Genomic DNA, 25,153 nt, shown 5'->3' on the forward strand with positions numbered 1-25,153 from the left:
ACCCTCAAGAGACACTTTCTCAAACAAGAAAACACCTCATAATCCCTATATTGCCACTCATTATAAGCCTATGGAGGTATTTTTTTAGTCAAACTACCACAATCTGTATATGAACACATATATGAAATTTTCTTCATATACTTGTCAACCCCAGGTTCCTCAATATTTTACCTTCTGACATCATCCCACACCAAACCCATGCAAGTTTTCTCATGGTGGTATCTTAATTTCAGAAAATAGATTATATGTGCAATTATACATACACTGGCTAGTTTTATGTCAACTACACACAAGTTACAGTCATCAGAGAGAAGGGAGCCTCAACTAAAAAAATAATGTCACTATAAGATGTGGCTGTTGGAAATCCTGTAGTGTGTTTTCTTAATGTGTGATTGATGTGGTTGAATCCAATCCATTGTTAGTGGGGACATCCCTAGGATGTGCTTCTAGGCTTTTCAGCAAACCATGGCAAACAAGCCAGTAAGCAGCATCCCTCCATGCCTTCTTCATCAGTTCCTGCCTTCTGGATCCTGCCCTGCTTGAATTCCTGTCCTTACTGCTTTTGATGATGAACTGCTCCATGGAACTGTGAGTGAACCTTTCCTCCTTTTATTAACTTTGGTCAGGTTGGTTTATCATAGCAGTAGTAACCTTATAAAAAACATTTCTGAAGCAATACTGAATTAAGAGTATATCATAATTGTGTTAATGATTGATTCACCAGCTCCAGGTAAGTATTTTTTTCATGTTCCTATGAATGAAGTATTTCAGAGATCTCCGTTATCAAACTGGTTTCAATCCACATGGGTGCCAATCACATGTAGCCTCTCTGAGAATGGCTAGAAGCTGGCCTCATCTGGAATCAACCATCTAGCATTCCTTCATAATCCATACTTATCATTTCTTCACAAAAAGAACGAAAACAATTTTTAGTTCTTGTTTGAATGTGTTAGGACAGATAGTTCCTAAAATGTGTCTGAAAAATCTCTTTCACAAATAATAAAGATTTAGAAAATTGTAAGCATCAAAAACTGCTGAATATTGAATACTTTACAGTATTTAATGTCTCAAAAATTGGTTCCAAATGTAGCCTTGGACCATTCAGATATTTATCTGAGAAACTTTTAGTAAATGCTTAAAAATATATAACCTCATATGTATATTTGAAGACAGCATGGCTTATAACTTCTTGACAACTTTGTCAACTGATTAATATAAGAACTATCTGACAGGATTGTTTCTAAAACATAAATGCCATGGTATTACATTTTTGTTAATAAACCTTCTGTGGACTTCTGCCTCAATATAGAGTTAATTCTCCATAGCTACAAATAAAGCTCCAGCGAATAACTAGCGCTCATCCTGATAATGAACTATTTTACCTATACTTCCTGTACCCATCAGTTCTGAAACTGTGTCGAGAATTTGTGGGAATTTAAACACATTCAGTTGTATTCCCAGAGCATAACATATTTGTTTCCTTTTTTTTTAAAAAAAATATTGTTTTATAATTACGTCCTGACTGCAGTTTCTCTTCCCACTTTTCCTCTCAATCCTTCCCCTACCTCTTCTCTTCCCTAGACCCACCTGTCCTCTGTTTCCCTTCAGAAAAGGATAGGTCTCCCAGGGATATCAACTAAACATGGCATATCAATTTACATAAAGACTAGGCAACCTGCCTCATATTAAGGCTGGAAAAGGGAGTAACCCAGTAGAAGGAAAAGGACCCCCCAAATAGGCAAAAGAGAGACAGCTCCCATTCACACTGTTTGAAGTCTCACAAGAACACCAACTCCACAAACTTAACATATGTAGGGGACCTTGGTCAGACCTGTGCAGGCTCCCTCATCTTGGCCCACCCCCATGAGTCCCAGACAGCTGTTTCTGTGGGTGTCCTTGTTCCATCTATCCCCTATCATCCTTCCTCCCCCTCGTCCTCAGAATTCTCCAAACTCTACCTAGTGTTTAGCTGTGGATCTCTGCATCTGCTACTTGAGACATGGTTATAAGCTAAACCTTATATGCAAAATTGAAAACTAACATTATTAAAGTTGTATTTTCAATTATTCAGTTAGTAGAAAATACTAATGCCGTGGTTAAACATTACTTAAGGTAAGTTTACCCAAATCAATAAATTATTTATTGATATGGCTTTATTGATATGGCTTTATGTAATAGCTGAATTGGTAAATGTATGAAGATAAAAAACAGTCTTAGACATTTTGACTGCTAAATCCTTTTAGACACAGCTGAGGAAGCTGAACTCCACAGGGAGTGAGATGCTTGTCTAAGGTCTCTTAACTGGTTAATGGGGGAGAGTCAAGGGTTCTTTCTGAGACCATCGTAGAAAAAGCTGACTGCACTCATGAGAGACATAAGCAGCTCAAACAATAGGATAACTCCCTGGCAGTTTGTGAGTTCGTTAATTTTCTTTAACTGCTCTTTTTTTTTTTTTAAAAAAAGTCTGTTATACATAATTTTAAAACCATGTTTCTGAAGTTAAAAATATTCTAAAAATATTTCTAAAAACAATGAGATAATTCTAAGTACAATATGTGTTCATTGTTTTATTTTTTAGAAAAATATTTAAAGAAGCTTAAGTGTCCTTATGAAAAGTTAACTTGAAGTTAGTTTGCTGTTTTAACTTATGTTTGGGATTAAAGTCTAATCTAATATAATGAAATACATTATATTTCAATGTATGAATATAGTCATTTGAGAATGAGGCCTTCCAGTGGGAAAGTGTTCATAGTTGGTATGGAGTTTAAAATAAGAATTGGAATTACTATCTTATTCTAATATATCCAGCATTTATATCTAATATCCATACCTCATATCTACTACAAATCCTGTTTGGGGAAATAAAAACCGTCACCATATATGGTGTTCCATACTTTAACTGTATTCTTTAAACACAAATACAAGATAAAGTGATGTCTGTTTTAGAAGTTAAATGTACAGCTTTTCCAAAACTGAAACAGAATATAAACAAATGGAGGAGGTTTATGCTATAGTACAATGAAGAGGGAGGTAAAGTCATATATTTCAGAACCAAACACTGCATCTCAAGCCTGTGATTCTAGCCTATGGTGGGTGAGGCAGAAGGAAAAAGACCTCACTTAAGGTTATATCTGGTTTGTATAATCCTTTTAAGGCCACCCTGGGCTGTATATTATGATTAAGTCTCATAAATCAAAGTGATAAAATCAATTCACTACAACAGAAATAACTATGTATCTGAAGAGGTTTGGATACATTTAACTTCCACTGTTCTAAAATGGTGCTAGATGCATCATTGTAAGTAGAGACTGCTCATTCATTTCCCAGTTGCTCAGACCCAGATAATCTTACAGACTACACTAATTACTTTTTTGTTTGGCCAATGGTTTAGGCTTCTTATTAACTGACTCTTACATCTTAAATTAACTCATTTCTCTTAATCTGTGTATCACCACGAGGCTGTGGCCTACCAGTAAGGTTGCAGCCAGTGTATCCTTCTTCAGCAGCTGCATGGTATCTCTTTCCTTTGGCAGATATGGGCGTCAGCTCAACTCTGCCTATTTTCTGTATCTTTGTTTGGGTTTCCCACCTGGCTTTACTCCGCTAAGCCATTGACCAAACCAGCTTCTTTATTAACCAATGGTAGGTAATAAAACATATTGATATCGTACAGAGGGGAATCCCACATCACATCATTTATTTTTTTAGCCCTCCTTTATCCTTTGTCTATGTACAAAACAGACTTCTAATAAGAATATTTGGGTGACAAATTTTTCATATGAAATTGGAAAATATAGATTTAAGAATAAGTATACTTCAATAGCAGTACCTCCCACAAAATTCCCAAACACACACACACACACACACACACACACACACACACACACACACACACTACACACACACGTATATATAAAACTTAATGCCTGACTTTTATTGATCAACAGATTTAAATTGAGGACCTCACTTGCATTTATTTGTTTGCATCACTAATTTTTAATATTTCTTAGCAAGTGAAACTTTCTCTTCTGGAAGGAAAATAGTTTGGAGCTGAGAGGGTAGTGAACTAAATTTTTAAAATCTTGGTGAAATGATCTATCTATCAACATGTGTATACTCAGGACATGCAATTCCATGTGAACATTGTTTCCATACTGTCACTAGTATTATGAATCCCCTATCTAGTAACATTTTCAGATGCTCATTGTGTTGTGTGCTTCTACATGCAACGGTTCTCTCTGATGCATACATTGTTTCTCTTAGTTCCCACATGCCTAAATATTATCTATATTTGAATGTATTCTCACATACTAAGAATTCCTTAACAATGAGGATATTTTTTATTTGTGTTTGGTTGTTTTGCCTGCTTATCTTTATGAGTATGCAGTGTCCATAGAGAGTAGATATGGATACTTGATGCCTTCGAGTTGTAATTACAGAGATTTGTGAGGCTGCGCATGAACACTGGGAATCAAACCCAGATACTCTACAAGAGCAGCTAGTACTCTTCAACCTCGGAGCCATCCGTCTAGCCTCTTGTGTACCTATTGTAAGTAAGTAAATTTAGCCAAATGGCAAGCAGATACTCCATGCCAACTATTGTATTCAATTTTAATAGTTTGATACAATTTACAATCATTTCATTGTGTTGTAAGAGTAGAATGTTCATCCTCCTGAGACCAGACCCACATAGTGCTGTTCTGTCATGTTTACCTTTCAAAATATCAAGTATGTCATTCATTTCACTTTAATAAAAATATCTCTACAATGACACTCTAAGTATCTTTAAGTCCCTATTATACCCTTCATAGACAGACATTCGTTATATTAAAATTCTTTACATGTCAAGTGTAATTAATGTCTTTTCTTGTAGGGTTTGTATTAATGCCATGTTTGTTTTAGTTTGATTCTCCATCAAAAGTGTTTTCAAATTATAAAGTTTTAATTTATCTTTTTAAAGTTGATACCCATTATCTAGAAAAAAAAACTTGTCTTTTGCTTTCCTCATGTGTAATGTATTTCAGCATAGAGTTTGACTTTTTTGATATTGCTTTGCAAAGTGTGATATACATGAAATATTCTAAAATAAATGTTTGGTCCTAGAATATTGGATTTTTGGTAAATGTCAGATCATAGTGGAAAATAATATCGTAATTTGTGATTTATTCAGGACATGGGTTGAATAATTTTTCATTTCTATGCACAGATTTATAGAGACATGTCTTTTTAGTTATCTTTAAAAATTACTCAAATATCTTATTGCAAACACAACTGGATATTTATTATCTTTACGCAAAGCATATCATGAGAACAGAAAAATTAGACACACTTATTGGGTTTTTGTAAAGTACACCATATTCAAAGTGTTAGTTCTAAGAAGTTGTCATATCAAAGTCAATATACAAAAAAGAATGATTCTATTCTCAAAAGATCAAGCTTTATATTTTTAGATAAGTACATTCTTCTATAAGTACCTTTCTCTAATAACATATGATGAATAGTTTTCCAAGTGGTATTTGTATGCATGCTATTTTCCATTAGAGTTATATATATTCAACTCTATATACACATTAATACCTTGAGATTTTTATATGAATTTTCTACACTACTGCACCACAAAATAGATGTAATATCATTTCCCTGTTGTAGCCTCACAATTCTATAATATTGATACCATTACTGAGATGGCTCTATTTCTCATAACTATGAGTCACTCTAAAAATTTCTTTCTTTGCACGGTTATGATAAATGGATGGAAAACAATTTATCATAGATTCTAGTAGATGGGTAAAATACTGTCATTTTCAAAGAAACTGTTTCTGAAATGTACAAGAGTTGCTTCAGTATACTATTCACCATACCGTGATGATCATTATCTTCATCTGATTTTGTGTATGACTGTCATAAGAAACTAAAAGGGGGGTGGTATCTAATTTTTTTTAACTTCACTCTTTAAGTTGTAAAAGGCATTTTCCTCTTTGCTGCCAATTTATTCCTATAAATAAAATAGAAATTTGGAAAAGTTAAAGGAATTTACTTCTGTTCAGTTAGTCAGACATGACAGTAACCCTGCTGGATTTTTATTTTCAATTAAATATATTGGTCTGGATAAGAAACTGGGTGTCTTCTAGAACTACAGCTTGTCAGATCATAATTTTATGGACTCATTTGAGTTCAATGAACTGACCTCATTTTTTATTTTGCCTGTGGAAATTCTGTACATGCTCTGTGCTAGGAATACTCTGTGCTCATGGATATTTAAGTCTATTCTTGTAATCCTCCCAGATCAACATTGTTTTTCATGTAACCTATACATAATTTATAACATCACACTTCTAAACCTTTTCTTGTTCTGAGGTAGCATAATTATAGTCTACAATAATAATTATTTTATGTTTCTTTATATTGCTGTACATCTTTAAATAAGATACGCTGAATTAGAGTTTTGATTACATCAGATCATTCTGGTTTTGATTCCTTTTATTTTATTTACACCCTGTTTCTAAAGGTACATGATGGCCATGTAGCCAGCTTCAATTTAATTATCTTCTGAAGTCCATCATTTTTTATTCTGTTGAAATTTACTGGTTGGTCCATATCTGAGTTCCTTGCTACCATGACCTTTGGTTTTACATTTATCATATATTTTTTCCAACTTATCCTCCTTTTCTGGGTCTTCCTCCTCCAAAAATGTATAATAATATCATCCCTTTGACTTAACATTAACTCTTATAGGCATTATAAGTATTGAGAAAAAAAAGATGACAATAGAAAGACTTTAGACGTACATAATAATAGTTTTTATGATGTTTATCCTTGGACTCTATAGTTAATATTTATGATTTTGCTATTAATCATAGTCTTTTGGAGCTAACCTTAAATCTGAAGTAAAATGACATATTCAAATTTCTGTATTTTTATATAGAATAAATAAATAATATTTAAAAGTTAATTCTTTTTTCTTTCAGAATATTCTTTATGTCTAAAGAACATAAAAATAAAAATTATTAGAGATAATTATTCATTTAAATTGAATTTTCTTTATTAAAATAAACCTTTATTAGACAGAAAGGCTGTCATATTGAAAAAGACTCTGAATTTGTTCATGTCTAGACCCACTGACTCTTTCAGTAGCTAACTAAATTGGCTACCTGGATCACCTTTCAGAATTTTCTTTAAACCCACTGTAAAATATTTTACATACCATTAAATATCTAAAAATTCCTTTTTTCTTTAACTCTAAGGTACATATTAACTTTGGAAGAACAATGATAATAAATAATGAATAATAATAATAATAAAGAATAATGACATTAGGTGACAGGGAATATTTGAGTCTCTATGTTTGAAGTATGCCTTTGTATTGTTACTTTCTTTCTATGGAGGTTTGTGTTTTAGTATATTCCTCCTTGACATTGTAAACTATTTTTCATTCAGATTCATAGGATAAAACAAGGGAATATAATTTCCTCTAACTGCTGATGCCTACTTACAGTCCATATTTATTAGCAAACTAAAAATACAGGGACAATATTTATGTCCATTTGTTTGCTTTCCTTACAGCAAGTTTAATTACACATACAATTCTGTTTCCTGAAATCAATTCTGTTCCCAATTTTTCCACGAAGGGATACCATTGTTAAATCAATTTAGAGGAGAATATGGCATTTTTTTTTTTTTTTGCTATTGCTTGAAGCTGAACTTCCCAATACAACTTATATATTTGAAGTAGCAGAAACTTCTTTAGTATTTCCCCACATCCTGGTTTAGAGCAAGATGTAGTTATGTTAACGACAGCAATAATTTAAATTTAAGAAAACTGAGAATTAGGGATATGAAGTAGGCAAAAAGAATCAGGAAGCTGATGAATCATGGGAGGGGACTCACTGAAAGCAACCTGATTCTGATTTCTTTTCCTCATGGAATTTTTGCTTAGCCATGTTGTTAGGATATGCATTACCTATAAAAATTCGGGGATTTCATATGGACACACACATAGAGTTGTGCAATTAGTTATTGTTTCTTCTCTTTTTGAATTACTTTGAATTTAGAAATTAATCAGGCCTAAAATTTTGTAAATAGACCAGTAAGAGACCAGTGATCTGTTTTATTTTAAGTCCCATCTCTATTTGATTTCTGCAGAGAAAAAAGACCTCCGATAATGTGAAATTTATATGGGGATCCACTTTATTTTTCTTGTCCCTTGAGTGTGTGTCTGTGTGTTTGAGTGACTGTGTGTGAAGTTTGTTATTACATATAATTTTATTTAAATAGTAAAAACGTTTTATTATTTCATCTTCTATATTTTATAAAATATATTTATCAGTTTTATAAAATTAATAGATATTGTAGAGCTTAAAATATTTAACTGCTACACTAAATTACTTCCTTTATATGTATTTGATACTGATGAAATAACATAACATTTTAAATTGAGAGTGGGAACTTGAAAAGTAACTAAAATTGATATATGCAGCATATGATATTTAAGATTCTCTAACAACACATATTTTGAAAACGGAAATATTCGAATGACTTTTACTTTATTTAAATGGCTAAAATGTTAAAATGTAGATACTACATTGTGATGTGGGATTCCCCTCTGTATGCTACAAAATGTTTTATTATCATTCGTTAATAAAAAAGCTGCTTTAGCCTACAGTATTGCACAATATAGCCAGGGTCGAAGAGAGATATAGAGAGAGAGTAGGTAGAGTCAGAGATATGCCACGGAGCTGCCTAAGGAAAAATACATGAGTTGCCAGCCAGAATCTTGCTGGTAGGCCAGGACCTCTTGCTGATGCACAGATTAGTAGAGATGGGTTGATTTAAGATGTAAGAGTTAGCTAGAAATATGCATAAGCTAATAGGCTATGCAGTGTTGTAATAAATATAGTTTCTGTGTGATTATTTTGGGTCTGGGTGGCCTGGAACGAACAAGCAGCCTCCACCTACAATTTGTTTTTAAAAAATTGTATAAATAGTTTTATGGATTAATGATAAATTCAGGTAAAATCTACAAATGTCCATGAAAAGCCCAAAAGAGGTCTGGATTTAGAAGAAAGAAAAATAAACAACCAGTATTCTATAAACATTTATTTTACTTGCTAAATAAAGATTAACTCAGTGTGGTCCATGACCTTTCCATTTCACCTTTTTCTATTTATTATGTTCTGGTATGAGCAGCAAAGACCACACATTATTTTATTTTATAATTTTTGCTCTATTTGCACAATCAATAATTTACACACTAATTACACAAACAATAAACAACCACTATAGATATTTACAATAGCAGAATTTTATCTTTGTGATTTTCCTATTTCTCATACAATGCAGTACTAATTTTGCTTTGTATTTTTCTTTTTGAGAGTGATTTATATTTGTCTATTTGAAGCATGAATTAAAGAGATCTATTTACAATTTATACACTTTCAATAATAAATTAATCTTTTATTGATTCACTAGTAAGGGTACAATACGTTTCCAACTAACCCATAATACTCTCAAATTTCTATAATATGAAAGCAATTGCAAGTTTTAAATACAGCAGATCATATTTTTTAAATATTTTAATAAGATAGATGATTCCATTTTTGATAATGAAACTTAATTACTCTAACTTTATAACTTGAATTTTGTATAATTAATATATTATTAATTACAATAATATAATATTATTATATAATATATAGTTATATATAACTATATATAGTTAATACAATTTTTCAATGAAAACTTTCAATTAATGTCCTACTGTTGTCTTAAGTAAAACAGATGGCAGTTCTCTTGACATTGTGAAATTTTCTATAATTCTTTTAAAAAAGTATTCCATGAAAAAAAAAATAAAAAATAAATAAAAAAAAGTATTCCATGTTTTTATAAGGAGTAGTACTATACTATACATGTAACCTCTCCTAAGAAAGCATATTTCATGATAAATGGTCTACTCAAAATATGAAATTTAAAAATTTACCTTCATGCAGACTTATAATTTTATATTTGTGATAAATATCCATATGCATAGAGGAACAACAGTGTATATATTTCACTTAATATATATTACATATTAGATAGATAGATAGATAGATAGATAGATAGATAGATAGATAGATAGGACATATATTAAACATATCTCATACCTTTGGTTTAAATTATTAAAATAGAAGGCTCATGGACAATAAATAAGCCTAACTTATTTTCTCTTACATTTGGGCTACAGAAGCTTAACGATTTTTGAATGGCTCAGGATTATTCAGTGATTAATTGCACTATTCACTTGTACTTGTATTACCATGTAAACATTAATTCTTTATTACTACTAATTAATTCTGTGCCCCATGTAAAGCTCCAGTATTACCTAATTTTTATTTAATAGTGAAACTGAACATTAGGAAAGTAATTAAATGTGTGTACTTGAGAAGTTTAAGTTTTTCAGCTTAACTATATTATTTACATAGTATTTTATATAAAAAAAAATAAAGCAGCCCTCTTAGTGAAAAAGGATAAAAGAGATAAAAGGTAAGGGAATATAGCAGGACATATTTGATCTACTGGGGGAAGGGAAAAAGGGAGTTTTAGGAAATGATAGAGGGAGAAATATTGGCTAAGGAATAAGTGCAGTTACACAACAATAATTTTGGCTAGAAAAATCACAGGAAATCACATTACTATTAACTAAAAGTTAATGTACATAATTCCCTGCATGAACATACATAAATAGATTTAAGGAACTTTTATTATTTTGCCCGAGGTGCTCCTCTGAGAGCATGTAAACAGAAACCCAATACCAGCCATGAGAATATATATATATATATATATATATATATATATATATATATATATATATATATATTCGAGACAGGGTTTCTTCGTAGCTTTTGGCTCCTGTCCTGGAACTAGCTCTTGTAGACCAGGCTGGCCTCGAACTCACAAAGATCCGCCTGCCTCTGCCTCCCGAGTGCTGGGATTAAAGGCGTGCACCACCACTGCCCGGCTTGAGAATTCTTCTTTTGAGTTTTTGACTAGGGCTGCCTGAGAGACTCCACAAATATACAGCCTTTTGCTATTGCTCTTGATTATCCCTTAGACAGAATAGCTAGTTGTCTATTGCTGAAGACACTGTGCACTTCAAAAAGAGGGTATAGAGGACCTGGAGCTGGAACTGAACTGAATGCCCCATACATGAGAACCAGCTTTCATGACCTGAAAGTGCTATTCAAGCTTCCAAAGAAGAGAATCAACCAATAGTCCCACTCAGCTATGATACCTGTGAACTACCAGCACGGCATGAAACCCTAAGGTTGCATAATATCACACATATTTTGTAGATAATGAACAGTTATTTATTTGGACTCAATAACTGTTCCACAAGAGAAAAGTTATTCCTGTTATTGAATACATAGTTAACTAAGAGGGTCTGTTGAAATCCTGTTTCTTCAAAGAGAATGTACATCCAAAATTTTGCTAAACCAACATAATCATTAACAGTAATATATAAACTTTCATCTTTATACCCACAGGTGAGTATGATCTTTACCCCTCATCATCTTCTCTTTGCAACAGACAAACACTGTTACAGAAAACCAAAGTCAGTCAGTGTTCAGAGTTGGGAAATCAAGTCCCAACTGATAAATTTATAACACATTCTGAATATCTGACAAAAATCCTAGTGCTGGGCATGGGACTCTCCCTTTTTGTTGTTCACAAGTGGGTATCCAAGAGAGTCTGAAAATTATAGAGGTTCTTTGCCGCGCACCGTGGCCCCCATCTGTGCTCTATGCGCTAGAACCTAGTTCGTGAGATTCGGGCAAGGGGCTGGAGGTTGAGAATGCACACGCAGAGACAGACCCACACAGACCTTCCAACACTGGTACCAAAAAGCCCTCTTTAATAGCTCCATGGGGGCTTAAATACCCTGCAGTCAATCTCCAACAGGTGAAAATCCCATCCTCTGATCCTCTAGGCAAAGCACAGCTTTTAGTAACTTCCATTAGAAGGCTCTAGACAGGGAAGAGCAGCTGAAGGCCAGGACTCAATTAGTCCCAACAGTTCTTGCTATTGTCCATGATTGACTCCCGGAAAAGCAAGATAAGTCCACATTGCTAAAGGATACCACATGATTTGCATGTGGAAACCTTCTCTCTGGGAATGGATTGTCATTGTAATGGGTGTTACCATTCACACTACCAAGGAAGAAAAATAATTAGGTGAAGTACTGTTTTAGCCAGTGTTTTATTGCTGGGAAGAGACACATTGGCCCTGGAAACTCTTATAATATCAAGCTTTTAATTGGGGCTTGTTTACACTTTCAAAGGTTTAGTCCATTATCATGACAGCAGGGAGCATGGTGGAACAAAGGCACACACACACACACACAAGATACTGGAGGAGTATATGAGGATTCTACATCCAGATATTAAGGCAGTAAAAAAGACAGAGTGATTCGGGGTCTGACGTGGTCCTGTGCTATGTCAGTTCCATTAACACTAGTGACACACTTCCTCTAACAAAGACACATCAACTCCAGGAAGGTGACATGACACTACTTTCTCATGTAGTGCCAATCACTGATACCTAAGCATTCGAATATGTGAATCTATGGGCACATTCTTATTCAAAGCCCCGCAACCACCCAGCTAATAAAGCCTGTTAGCCATGATGACCAGCACAATGATGTGTCCACAAGGAGACAAGGACAGCAATAATATTCTGGAGACTGTCGACAGTTCAAATTGGATTTAAACCCTGTTCAAAAGAACGAATTTCAAGTCTGTTACTGTAAACACCCATAGGTGGTGAGTATCTGAAACCTAGAAAAGAATACAGCACAGTCACCTTCATGAACCAGTAAATTTTCCTAAATTTTTATCTTTATACCCACATATATGTGTAAATGTCAAACAAGTTACCTAGTTTTGCTGCAAAGATAGTAAAAAAAAAAAAAACCTACAACTGGTCAAAATGCAGTAAATTGGCAAGCATGTAATGCCAAAATCAATGGCTACATCTACAACACAAACCCTTTAAGTTGTGGAAGAGAGGGCGAGAACACTATAAGAGCAAGATGTCTGCTCTAAGACATTGTATACATGACAGGGCTACTGTACCTATGAGATCTCAACAACATAATCACCTAAATAAGACTCAGTTTCTGTTCCATGGCTGTAAATAGACACTTTGACCAAGTCAAAGAATAGAAGAAAGCATTTTACTGGGGGATTGATTACCATTTCAGAAGGTTAAGCTATTATTTTCAGTGTGGAGTGTATGATTACATACAGTCAAGCAGACTTGGTGTTGGAAAAGAGGCTAAGAATTACATCCTGTTGTGAAAGATCCTTCTCTCTATGTGTTGCTTTTATTGGTTAATGAATAAAGGAAACTGTCTTTCCTATATTAGGTCAAAAGAATAGAGATAGGCAAAGAAAACTAAAGTGAATGCTGGGAGAAAGAAGGGTGGAGAGAGAGAGAGATACCATGGAGCTGCCCCCATAGTAAGACATGCTGAAACTTTGCCGGTAAGCCACTGCTACATGGCGATACACAGATTAATGAAGATGGGTTAAATTAAGATCTAAGAGTTAGCCAATAAGAACATAGAGCTAATGGGCCAAGCAGCAATTTAATTAACACAGTTCCTGTGTGATTATTTCAGGTCTAAGCTGGCTGGGTGGTTGGGATGAATAAGTGGGACATCCTCCTACAAACTGGCAACCAAAGCAGGGCCAACCAAATCCATGTAAAACCTGAGAGGACTTGAAAAGAAATTCTAGACAAAAAAAAAAAACAAAAAAAAACCAGAGTTTAACACAGCTTCTTGATGTTTGCTGGTGGTGTGCTGCAACTCCTTTAAGAGAGGCTTTTATGAAACAGCTACAGCAGTAGAAAAAAATGCCACAGAGTTTTGAATTGCAGGCTTTCTGGTACTTGTTGCCAGTGCGACCTCTGGCTCTTATGGGAGACCAAGTATTTGGATGGGGTTCATGAATGGTGTGCTGCGTGCAGCTTGTTTGATGGCAATTTGGACTGGCTGTGTGCCTGGAAGTAGGATGGGGTGCATGGCTCAGAAGCACAAGTGATTCTGGGAAGGGCAAGTATGCAGTACCATACTTGACCTAGTAATGCTGCTGCTTAAGTTTTAAGAAGGGCTTAGCATTTTAAAAAGTGTTCCTGGACAGTAAAGAATTACAGATATGTAATAAAGACAAATCCAGATGAGTCAGTGTTGGAAAAATGGTAGAGAGAAGAAAAATGTTACAGAAAGTTATAAATAGAAGTAAATAGTTTTTTTAAAAAAAAGTTAAACATAGTCTTTAAAGAAAGAGACAGAGTACAGACAGTCATAGATTAAAAGAAGTAAAGAAAAAGAAGCCACATGAAGGTGGGCTATACACAGAGAGCCTGGATTATATATTTTTTTTTAAATTTTTTTATTGATAAAAGGAGGATAAAGAAAAGAAAAAAAAACAAATTTCCACCTCCTCCCACCAGCCGCCCATTTCCCTCCCCCTCCTCCCACTCTTCTCCCCCTCCTCCCACTCTTCTCCCCCTCCTCCCACTCTTCTCCCCCTCCTCCCACCCCTCTCCCCTTCCCCCCACTCCTCTCCCCCTCCCTTTCCAGTCCAAAGAGCTGTCAGGGTTCCCTGCCCTGTGGTACGTCCTAGGTCCTCCCCCCTCCATCCATATCTAGGAAGGTGAACATCCAGACTGGCTAGGCTCCCACCAAGCCAGCACATTGCATAGGATCAAAACCGCGTGCCATTGTCCTTGGCGTCTCTTCAGCCCTCATTGTTCGCCATGTTCCGAGAGTCCAGTTTTATCCCATGCTTTTTCTGGTAACAGTCCAGCTGGCCTTGGTGAGCTCCCAGTAGATCATCTCCACTGTCTCAGTGGGTGGGTGCACTCCTCGTGGTCCCGACATCTTTGCTCATGTTCTCACTCCTTCTGCTCCTCATTGGGACCTTGGGAGCTCAGTCCAGTGCTCCAGTGTGGGTCTCTGTCTCTATCTCCATCCATCGCCAGATGCAAGTTCTAGGATGATATGCAATATATTCGTCAGTATTGCTCTAGGGTAGGGTCATTTCAGGTTCCCTATCCTCAGCTGCCCAGGGAACTAACTGGGGACCTCAGCTTGGGCACCTGGGAGCCCCTCTAGGGTCAAGTCTCCTGCCCACCCTAAAGTGGGTCCCTTAACTAAGAATTGTGGTTCCGTGCTCCCCTATCCAACCTTCCTTTATCCCGATCCTCCTGTTTCCCCAAGTCCACCCTCCTTCCCTTCTACCTTTTCTCTCCCCATCTCCCCTAACCCCCATCCCACCCCACCCCCAAGATCCCACTTTTCCCCCCCGGCAATTTTGTCTACTTCCCTTATCCAAGAGGATAACTATATGTTTTTCCTTGGGTTCACCTTCTTACTTAGCTTCTTTAGATTCGCCTATTGTAGACTCCGTGAACCCTATTTATGGCTAGAAACCAATTATGAGTGAGTACATCCCATGTTCGTCTTTTTGGGCCTGGGATACCTCACTCAGGATAGTGTTTTCTATTTCCATCCATTTGCATGCAAAATTCGAGAAGTCATTGTTTTTTACCGCAGCGTAGTACTCTAGTGTGTATATATTCCATACTTTCTTCATCCATTCTTCCATTGAAGGGCATCTATGTTGTTTCCAGGTTCTGGCTATTACAAATAATACTGCTATGAACATAGTTGAACAAATGCTTTTGACATGTGATAGAGCATCTCTTGGGTAAATTCCCAAGAGTGGTATTGCTGGGTCCAGGGGTGGGTTGATCCCGAATTTCCTGAGAAACCGAAACACTGACTTCCACAGTGGTTGCACAAGATTGCATTCCCACCAGCAATGGATGAGGGTACCCCTTCCTCCACAGCCTCTCCAGCAAAGGCTATCCTTGTTGTTTTTGACTTTAGCCATTCTGACAGGTGTAAGATGGTATCTCAAAGTTGTTTTGATTTGCATTTCCCTGATTGCTAAGGAAATTGAGCACGACCTTAAGTATCTTTTGGCCATTTGAAGTTCTTCTGTTGAGAATTCTCTGTTCAGTTCAGTGCCCCATTTTTTAATTGGGTTAATTAGCATTTTAAAGTCTAGTTTCTTGAGTTCTCTATATATTTTGGAGATCAGACCTTTGTCTGTTGCGGGGTTGGTGAAGATCTTCTCCCAGTCAGTAGGTTCCCTTTGTGTCTTAGTGACAGTGTCCTTTGCTTTACAGAAGCTTCTCAGTTTTAGTAGGTCCCATTTATTCAATGTTGCCCTTAATGCCTGTGCTTCTGGGGTTATACCTAAGAAGCGATCGCCTGTGCCCATCTGTTGTAGGGTATTTCCCACTTTCTCTTCTATCAGGTTCAGTGTTTTCGGGCTGATAATGAGGTCTTTAATCCATTTGGACTTGAGTTTTGTGCACGGTGATAGATATGGGTCTATTTTCATTCTTCTACAGGTTGACATCCAGTTGTGCCAGCACCATTTGTTGAAGATGCTTTCTTTCTTCCATTGTATACTTTTTGCTCCTTTATCGAAAATGAGGTGTTCATAGGTTTGTGGGGTAAAATCCGGGTCTTCTATACGATTCCATTGGTCGACTTCTCTGTTTTTATGCCAGTACCACCCTGTTTTCATTACTGTAGCTCTGTAATAGAGTTTGAAGTCAGGGATGGTAATGCCTCCAGAAGATCCTTTATTGTATAGGATTGTTTTGGCTATCCTGGGTTTTTTGTTTTTCCATATAAAGTTGATTATTGTCCTCTCCAGATCTGTAAAGAATTTTGATGGGATCTTGATGGGGATTGCATTGAATCTATAAATTGCCTTTGGTAGAATTGCCATTTTTACTATGTTGATCCTCCCAATCCAAGAGCAAGGGATGTCCATCCATTTTTTGGTATCCTCTTCAATTTCTTTCTTCAATGCCTTAAAGTTCTTGTCAAATAGATCTTTCACTTCCTTGGTTAGATTTACCCCAAGATATTTTATGCTGTTTGTGGCTATCGTGAATGGAGAAGCTTCTCTGATTTCCCTCTCTGCTTCCATATCCTTTGAGTATAGGAGGGCGACTGATTTTTTGGAGTTGATCTTGTATCCTGCCACATTACTAAAGCTGTTTATCAGCTGTAAAAGTTCTTTGGTGGAATTTTGGGGGTCGCTTATGTACACTATCATATCATCTGCGAATAACGAAAGTTTAACTTCTTCCTTTCCAATTCGAATCCCCTTGATCCCATTATGCTGTCTTATTGCTATTGCTAGAACTTCCAGCACTATATTGAAGAGGTATGGCGAAAGTGGGCAGCCTTGTCGTGTTCCTGAGTTAAGCGGGATGGCTTTGAGTTTCTCTCCATTTAATTTGATGTTAGCTGTCGGCTTGCTGTATATAGCTTTTATTATATTTAGGTATGACCCTTGTATCCCTAATCTCTCCAAGACTTTTAACATAAATGGATGTTGAATTTTGTCAAATGCTTTTTCAGCATCTAATGAAATGATCATATGGTTTTTTTCTTTCAGTTTATTTATATGATGGATTACATTGATAGATTTTCGTATGTTGAACCAGCCCTGCATCTCAGGAATGAAGCCTACTTGATCATAATGGATAATTTTTCAGATGTGTTCTTGGATTCGGTTTGCCAGTATTTTGTTGAGGATTTTTGCGTCGATATTCATGAGTGAGATCGGCCTGTAATTCTCTTTCCTGGTTGAGTCTTTGTGTGGTTTTGGTATCAGAGTAACTGTCGCTTCATAAAAGGAATTTGGTAATGACCCTTCTGTTTCTATATTGTGGAATACATTGAGGAGTATAGGTATTAGGTCTTCTTGGAAGTTCTGGTAGAATTCCGCATTGAAACCATCTGGCCCTGGGCTTTTTTTGGTAGGGAGGTTTTTGATAACAGCTTCTAGTTCTTCGCGACTGACTGGTCTGTTTAGCTTGTTCACCTGGTCCTGATTTAATTTTGGTAAATCGTATTTATCTAAGAAAGTGTCCATTTCTTTTACATTTTCCAGTTTAGTGGCATACAAGCTTTTGTAGTAAGATCTAATGACTCTCTGAATTTCCTCTGTGTTTGTGGTTATGTCCCCCTTTTCATTTCTGATCTTATTAATTTGCAAATTTTCTCTCTGCCGTTTGATTAGTTTGGATAGGGGTTTGTCAATCTTGTTGATTTTTTCCAGGAACCAGCTTCTTGATTCATTGATTCTTTGGATTGTTTTTTGTGTTTCTATTTTGTTGATTTCAGCCCTCAGTTTGATTATTTCCAGTCTTCTACTCCTCCTAGGTGAGTCTGCTTCTTTTTTTTCTAGAGCTTTCAGGTGGGCTGTTAAGTCTCCAATATGTGCTTTCTCTGTTTTCTTTAAGTGGGCACTTAGTGCTATGAACTTTCCTCTCAGGACTGCTTTCATAGTGTCCCATAAGTTCGAGTATGTTGTTTCTTTATTTTCATTGAATTCAAGGAAGACTTTAATTTCTTTCTTTATTTCCTCCTTAATCCAGGTATGGTTCAGTAGTTGACTGTTCAGTTTCCATGAGTTTGTAGGCTTTCTGGGGGTAGCATTGTTGTTGAATTCTAACTTTAATCCATGGTGGTCTGATAAGACACGGGTGGTTAGTAATATTTTTTTGTAGCTGTGTAAGTTAGCTTTGTTACCAAGTATGTGGTCAATTTTCGAGAAGGTTCCATGAGCTGCAGAGAAAAAGGTATATTCTTTCCTATTTGGGTGGAATATTCTATAGATGTCTGTTAAGTCCATTTGCTTCATTACCTCCATTAATTCTCTAATTTCTCTGTTAGGTTTCTGTCTGATTGACCTGTCCATTGGTGAAAGAGGAGTGTTGAAGTCTCCTACTATTAGTGTGTGCGGTTTGATGGCTGCCTTGAATTTTAGCAATGTTTCTTTTACATACGTGGGTGCTTTTATATTAGGGGCATAGATATTCAGGATTGAGATTTCTTCCTGATGAATTTTTCCTGTTATGAGTATAAAATGTCCCTCTCCATCTCTTTTGATTGATTTAAGTTTGAAGTCAACTTTGTTAGAAATTAGTATGGCCACACCTGCTTGTTTCTTAGGTCCATTTGCTTGATAAGCCTTTTCCCAGCCCTTTACTCTGAGTAGGTGCCTGTCTTTGTGGTTGAGGTGTGTTTCTTGTAGACAGCAGAATGTTGGATCCTGTTTTCGTATCCAGTCTCTTAGCCTGTGCCTTTTTATAGGTGAGTTGAGTCCATTGACATTAAGTGATATTAATGACCAGTGGTTGTTAACTCCGGTCACTTTTTAAGTAGTAGGGTTTGTGTGTTTCCCTTCTTTGAGTTGCGCTGGTGAAGGGTCTCTAGATGTCTGAGTTATTGAGGTCTTTGTTGGACTCCTTGGTTAGTGATTTTCCTTCTATTATTTTCTGTAAGGCTGGATTTGTGGCTACGTATTGCTTAAATTTGTTTTTATCCTGGAAAATTTTGTTTTCTCCATTTATGGTGAACGAAAGCTTGGCTGGATATAGTAGTCTGGGCTTGCATCCATGGTCTTTTAGTTTTTGCAGTACATCTATCCAGGACCTTCTGGCTTTCATGGTTTCCATAGAGAAGTCAGGTGTAAGTCTGATAGGTTTACCTTTATAAGTAAGTTGGCCTTTTTCCTTTGCGGCTCTTAATATTCTTTCTTTATTCTGTATATTTTGTGTTTTGATTATTATATGGCGAGGGGATGTTTTTTTTTTGATCCAGCCTATTTGGGGTTCTGTATGCCTCTTGAACCTTCATAGGTACATCCTTCTTCAGGTTGGGAAAGTTTTCTTCTATAATTTTGTTAAGTATATTTTCTGGACCGTTGAGCTGCACTTCTTCTCCTTCTTCTACTCCAATTATTCTTAGGTTTGGTCTTTTTATTGTGTCCCATATTTCCTGAATGTTTTGTGATGAGAGTTTGTTGGACTTGCTGTTTTCTTTGATCAGTGCGTTTATTTTCTCTATGTTATCCTCAGACTCTGAGATTCTTTCTTCTATCTCTTGTATTCTGCTGGTTATGCTTGTTTCTGTAGTCTCTATTCGTTTACCTAGATTTTCCATGTCCAGCCGGCCCTCTGTTTGTGTTTTCTTCTTTGCCTCCATTTCATTTTTCAAATCATGAACTGTTTCCATTATCTGCTTGATTGTTTTTCCTTGCTTTCCTAGGGTATCATTCACTGATTTACTCAATTCCTCGAACTTTCTGTTATACTTCTCATCCATTTCTATAAGGGCGTTTTTTATATGCTGTTTAAGGGTGTCAATCCCTGTCATGAAGTCAGTTTTTTCTCCTTCTTCATGATTAAGGTGTTCATGTCCTCCTGTTGTGAGGTCGCTGGCTTCTGGTGGTTTCGTGTTGTTTTTCAGATTGTTGGGTGAATTCTTGCATTGGCGTCTCCCCATCTCTTCCTTCCAATATTCTCCTATGGATCTTCTTTTACAGGATCAGGTCTTCTTGCCAACTGATGTACCTTCCAAGTGATGTCACTCCCCCGTGATGTTTCTCCTGGAGTCCAGTTCGGATCTCCTTGCTGCTTGGTTAGCTTGCAAACAAAGGCCCACCCTGCTTGCTGCAGGCAGGTTATGGAGACAAAGGAGCTACCACCTTCCCCTTTGCACTCACCTTCGGGTTCAGTCCCAGCGCCCAGGCAGGCTGAGCAGGGAGGCACTCTGCCCCAAGAAGGGAGGGATGGAGGGAGACAGGGGGTAGGGGGATCTGGATGTAAGCTGGATGGGATAGGAAGAGAGAGGAGGTACTGGGCAGTGTAGCCCTGTAGGTTGATCAGGAAGTGTAGGCGGGCTGTTCCTGGGTGCCGCAGCACTCACTCACCACAATGATGTCTCACTAGGTGCCCTGATCGAAACTCCGTGCTGCTTGGTTCGCTAGCAGACAAAGGGCCCACCCTGCTTGCTGCAGGCGTGCTATGGGGACAAAGAAGCCCCCAAGCTCCCCTTTACCCTACCCTTGGGGTTAGGACCCAGCGCCCAAGCAGGCAGAGCAGGGAGGCTCTCTGCCACCAGGGAAGGGAGGGATGGAGGGAGACAGGGGGTAGGGGGATCTGGATGTAAGCTGGATGGGATAGGAAGAGAGAGGAGGTACCGGGCAGTGTAGCCCTGTAGGTTGATCAGGAAGTGTAGGCGGGCTGTTCCCGGGTGCCGCAACACTCACTCACCACAATGATGTCTCACTAGGTGCCCTGATCGAAACTCCGTGCTGCTTGGTTTGCTCGCAGACAAAGGGCCCACCCTGCTTGCTGCAGGCGGGCTATGGGGACAAAGAAGCCCCCGAGCTCCCCTTTACCCTACGCTTGGGGTTAGGACCCAGCGCCCAAGCAGGCAGAGCAGGGAGGCTCTCTGCCACCAGGGAAGGGAGGGATGGAGGGAGACAGGGGGTAGGGGGATCTGGATGTAAGCTGGATGGGATAGGAAGAGAGAGGAGGTACGGGGCAGTGTAGCCCTGTAGGTTGATCAGGAAGTGTAGGCGGGCTGTTCCTGGGTGCCGCAGCACTCACTCACCACAATGATGTCTCACTAGGTGCCCTGATCGAAACTCCGTGCTGCTTGGTTCGCTCGCAGACAAAGGGCCCACCCTGCTTGCTGCAGGCGGGCTATGGGGACAAAGAAGCCCCCGAGCTCCCCTTTACCCTACGCTTGGGGTTAGGACCCAGCGCCCAAGCAGGCAGAGCAGGGAGGCTCTCTGCCACCAGGGAAGGGAGGGATGGAGGGAGACAGGGGGTAGGGGGATCTGGATGTAAGCTGGATGGGATAGGAAGAGAGAGGAGGTACGGGGCAGTGTAGCCCTGTAGGTTGATCAGGAAGTGTAGGCGGGCTGTTCCCGGGTGCCGCAACACTCACTCACCACAATGATGTCTCACTAGGTGCCCTGATCGAAACCTGGATTATATATTATAATATTGTGTATATTTGAATTTTTGACTATGAAGTGCCTAAGTACATAGAGATTTCATTGTATGTGCTGCAAAGCTAAACCAGCATATATATTGTAAAGATTTCATGATTTCCAAATTTGGGTCCAAAGATATGTTGCTTTAGAAAAGAGGTTCTTCTCTTGTTTCCACAGAGGATGAGAACCTGTGGATTGCATCCAGATGTGTGTTTTTTGATGGAGCAAGAACCCCTGAAAGTTTGCTGTAAACACTCCCACAAAGAAAATACTTCATCCAATAAACAGCAGAAAGCAGTTTGGAGAAACTATGCTCATATTTCCAAATATTGTCTATTAATGTTTTTTTCACTTAAAGTGGGATGTGACATAGATATGAATAATAAGCATTGGTATATATCTTGATTTATTGATACAAATTTAAGGTCAATCTTGTTATATATATCCTTCTACTCTTGATTAAGGTGTTATGATTGAGTAGTTCATTTAAAAAAGTAATGTATAATTAAGAAATATATGTTAATAAATAATTATCTATAATAGTCAAGCTTGTAGTCATGTTAGTTAGATTTTCTAGATGTATAGAGATAAATTTCAGTTACATAAGTATTCTTCAAATCTTTCAGAGACCTTCAGAATATGGCATTTAAAAAGTTAAAGAACTTGAAACTTTTCATGAAAGTGAGACACATCTGCTCCTGGCACCACCAGTTACTTCAAGAGGAAGATGGGCATTGAAGAGGCTCCTTATGGAGTTTGCTAGCCATTTGGGTAAGAAACTGCTCTTGCCTGGACTGATAAAGTGGACATGCAAGACCCACATAGATATGACTGCTGAACTTGTGTAAACATGAGGCACAATCCTTCAGTGTTTCCTGCTTCATGAAAGAGCCTGCCAGATATTCTGCAGGACACAGAATAAAGTGACTGACAAACTGCTGATGTAGGTGGAACTTTCTTTGAAATTTCCTGCTTCATAGAAAAGTCTGCTGGATACTATGGGCCTGTAGGCTGAATATGGCTGCCAAAATGGTACAGAAAAACTTTGGGTGACTGTCCAGGCAGTGAGATGACTATCAATTCTAGAGTTTTGAAAATTGCTTACAATGTACTTTCTGTTTACTTAGGTAACATCATATAGTTTTCCTTACTATGTAGTAGATACAAATATTGTAACTGTAATAATTGCTTGATAACTGTTTTGTTATATGTAATTTTACTATGTTAAAGTTAAAGCCTTCCTTTCTGTTTAAACAGAAAAGGGGAAATGGCGTGGGAGTGCGTTTTGTCTATATGTTGCTTTTATTGGTTAATGAATAAAGAAAATTGTCTTGTTTTGTGATAGGGCAAATGAACAGCACTAGACAGGGAAAATTAAAGTGAATACTGAGAGAAATAAGGGCAGAGAGAGAGACTCCATGGAGCCACCTCCATAGTAAGATTTGCTGAAACTTTGCCAGTCGCCACTGCCACATGGCAATACATGGATAGTGGAAATGGGCTAAATCAAGATGTTAGAGATAGCCAATAGAAGATAGAGCTAATGGTCCAAGCAGTGATTTAATGAATACAGTTCTTTTGTGATATTTTTCAGGTCTAAGATATTCAGGCAGCTAGGCTGAACAGGTGGGCCCTCCTCCTACAACATCCTGATTTGCAGGGAAAAGGCAGAGAGAGAAACTGAGCATGGCTTTTGAAACCCAAATACCACCACCAGTGACACACCTCCTCCAAGATCTCAACTATTCCTTCTAATCTTTCCCAAAGAATTCCACTAAATGAAGATCTAGAATTTAAATATATAAAGCTATGGTAGAAGTGGCATTTTTATTTAAACTACCACATAAGACATTAACATGGATAGAAGAAACTTCACAAGGTTCTACATCTACATGAAGAGTTAAAGTAAAATAATGGTGATTAAGAGAAGGAGAACCAGTTTCTCCAGGGACAAGTCTTTGATAGACTGTTTAATCACAGGTGATTCATCTTAAAAACACACACACACGCACACATATACATACACATGCACACAGACACATGAACAAAACTAACTATATGCATGTATCTGTAATAATAATAATTAAATAAAAAGAAGTTATGAATTTTAGAGGGAGTAAGTAGCATAAGAGACATTCGTGGCTGGTGAGGGGTTTAGGAGAATTATGTAAATATAGTATATGCATATATAATACTCAAAATTTAAATACATTTAATAAAAAGTAAGGCTACTAAGCATAGGTCTTAACCAATAAATATTGAGGCAGTGAGTCACAGGGACGATAAAATGGAGACTCCTGAGAAATTTTTGCATAATTTATCCTTTTTATGAATGATAAACTGTGTCTGTAGAAGCTTCTAAAGCAATTATAGGGCTTCTTGGACCAAAAAGAAGAGTCTTTTCATGTCTGTGTACAGGTGATAACTTGGTTAAGTTGGAGATGTGGAGAGTTTCCCAAGGTATGTAATGTAGCATAACTGTTGAGAAACATCTTAGGCTTAGGGTGGAAATACAGGCAAAGTTATAAAAGTACCTAAATATATGTTATGTTATAACATAGATACTTTTTAACACTTTTTATTCATTTTTTGTGGCTTTTACATCATTCATCTTGATCCCATTTATCTCCCTGTCCCTATGTAGCCATTCTCTGCATTTGTAACCTCCCCTTAAAATAAGATAAAATATATATTATAGTGATATAACATGAAATATGTTTTAATAACAGATTATATCTTCATCATATATACATATTATGTCATATTACATAGACATGAGCCACATGCCATACCAAAGCATATATCTATTTAAAGTGAAATGGGCTCCTGGTGATTTTGACGTAGGCTTCATACAGCCTTGCATTGCTTTTGCTGTCAAGAGTGTGAATGGCCTGGCTGTGAGCCCAGGCTTCTCATACAATGATCAACCTGAGAACAACACAGGACCATCTGGTAGTGTCTCAGGTATGGAATACATGAAAAATTTCTTCCAATGTATTCATTCAATCCAGAAATCTTAGTAGTAGAAGTCAGTACATAACAATTTCTGTGATGGAGCCATGGACAGTCTTGCAAATAAATGAAATGGGTCATATTTGTTCTTGTTTGGTCAAAAAGTTCAAAAAAGGAAAATATAGAGAATAGAATCAGAATTTGAAATTAACCACCAACTCCCAATATGGTTAGGCTGTGGTTTAGTTCCACAACTAAGAATAGTCAAGTAAAAG

The sequence above is a fragment of the Microtus pennsylvanicus genome, chromosome 15, assembly GCF_037038515.1.
Source record: "Microtus pennsylvanicus isolate mMicPen1 chromosome 15, mMicPen1.hap1, whole genome shotgun sequence".
Lineage (NCBI taxonomy): Eukaryota > Metazoa > Chordata > Mammalia > Rodentia > Cricetidae > Microtus > Microtus pennsylvanicus.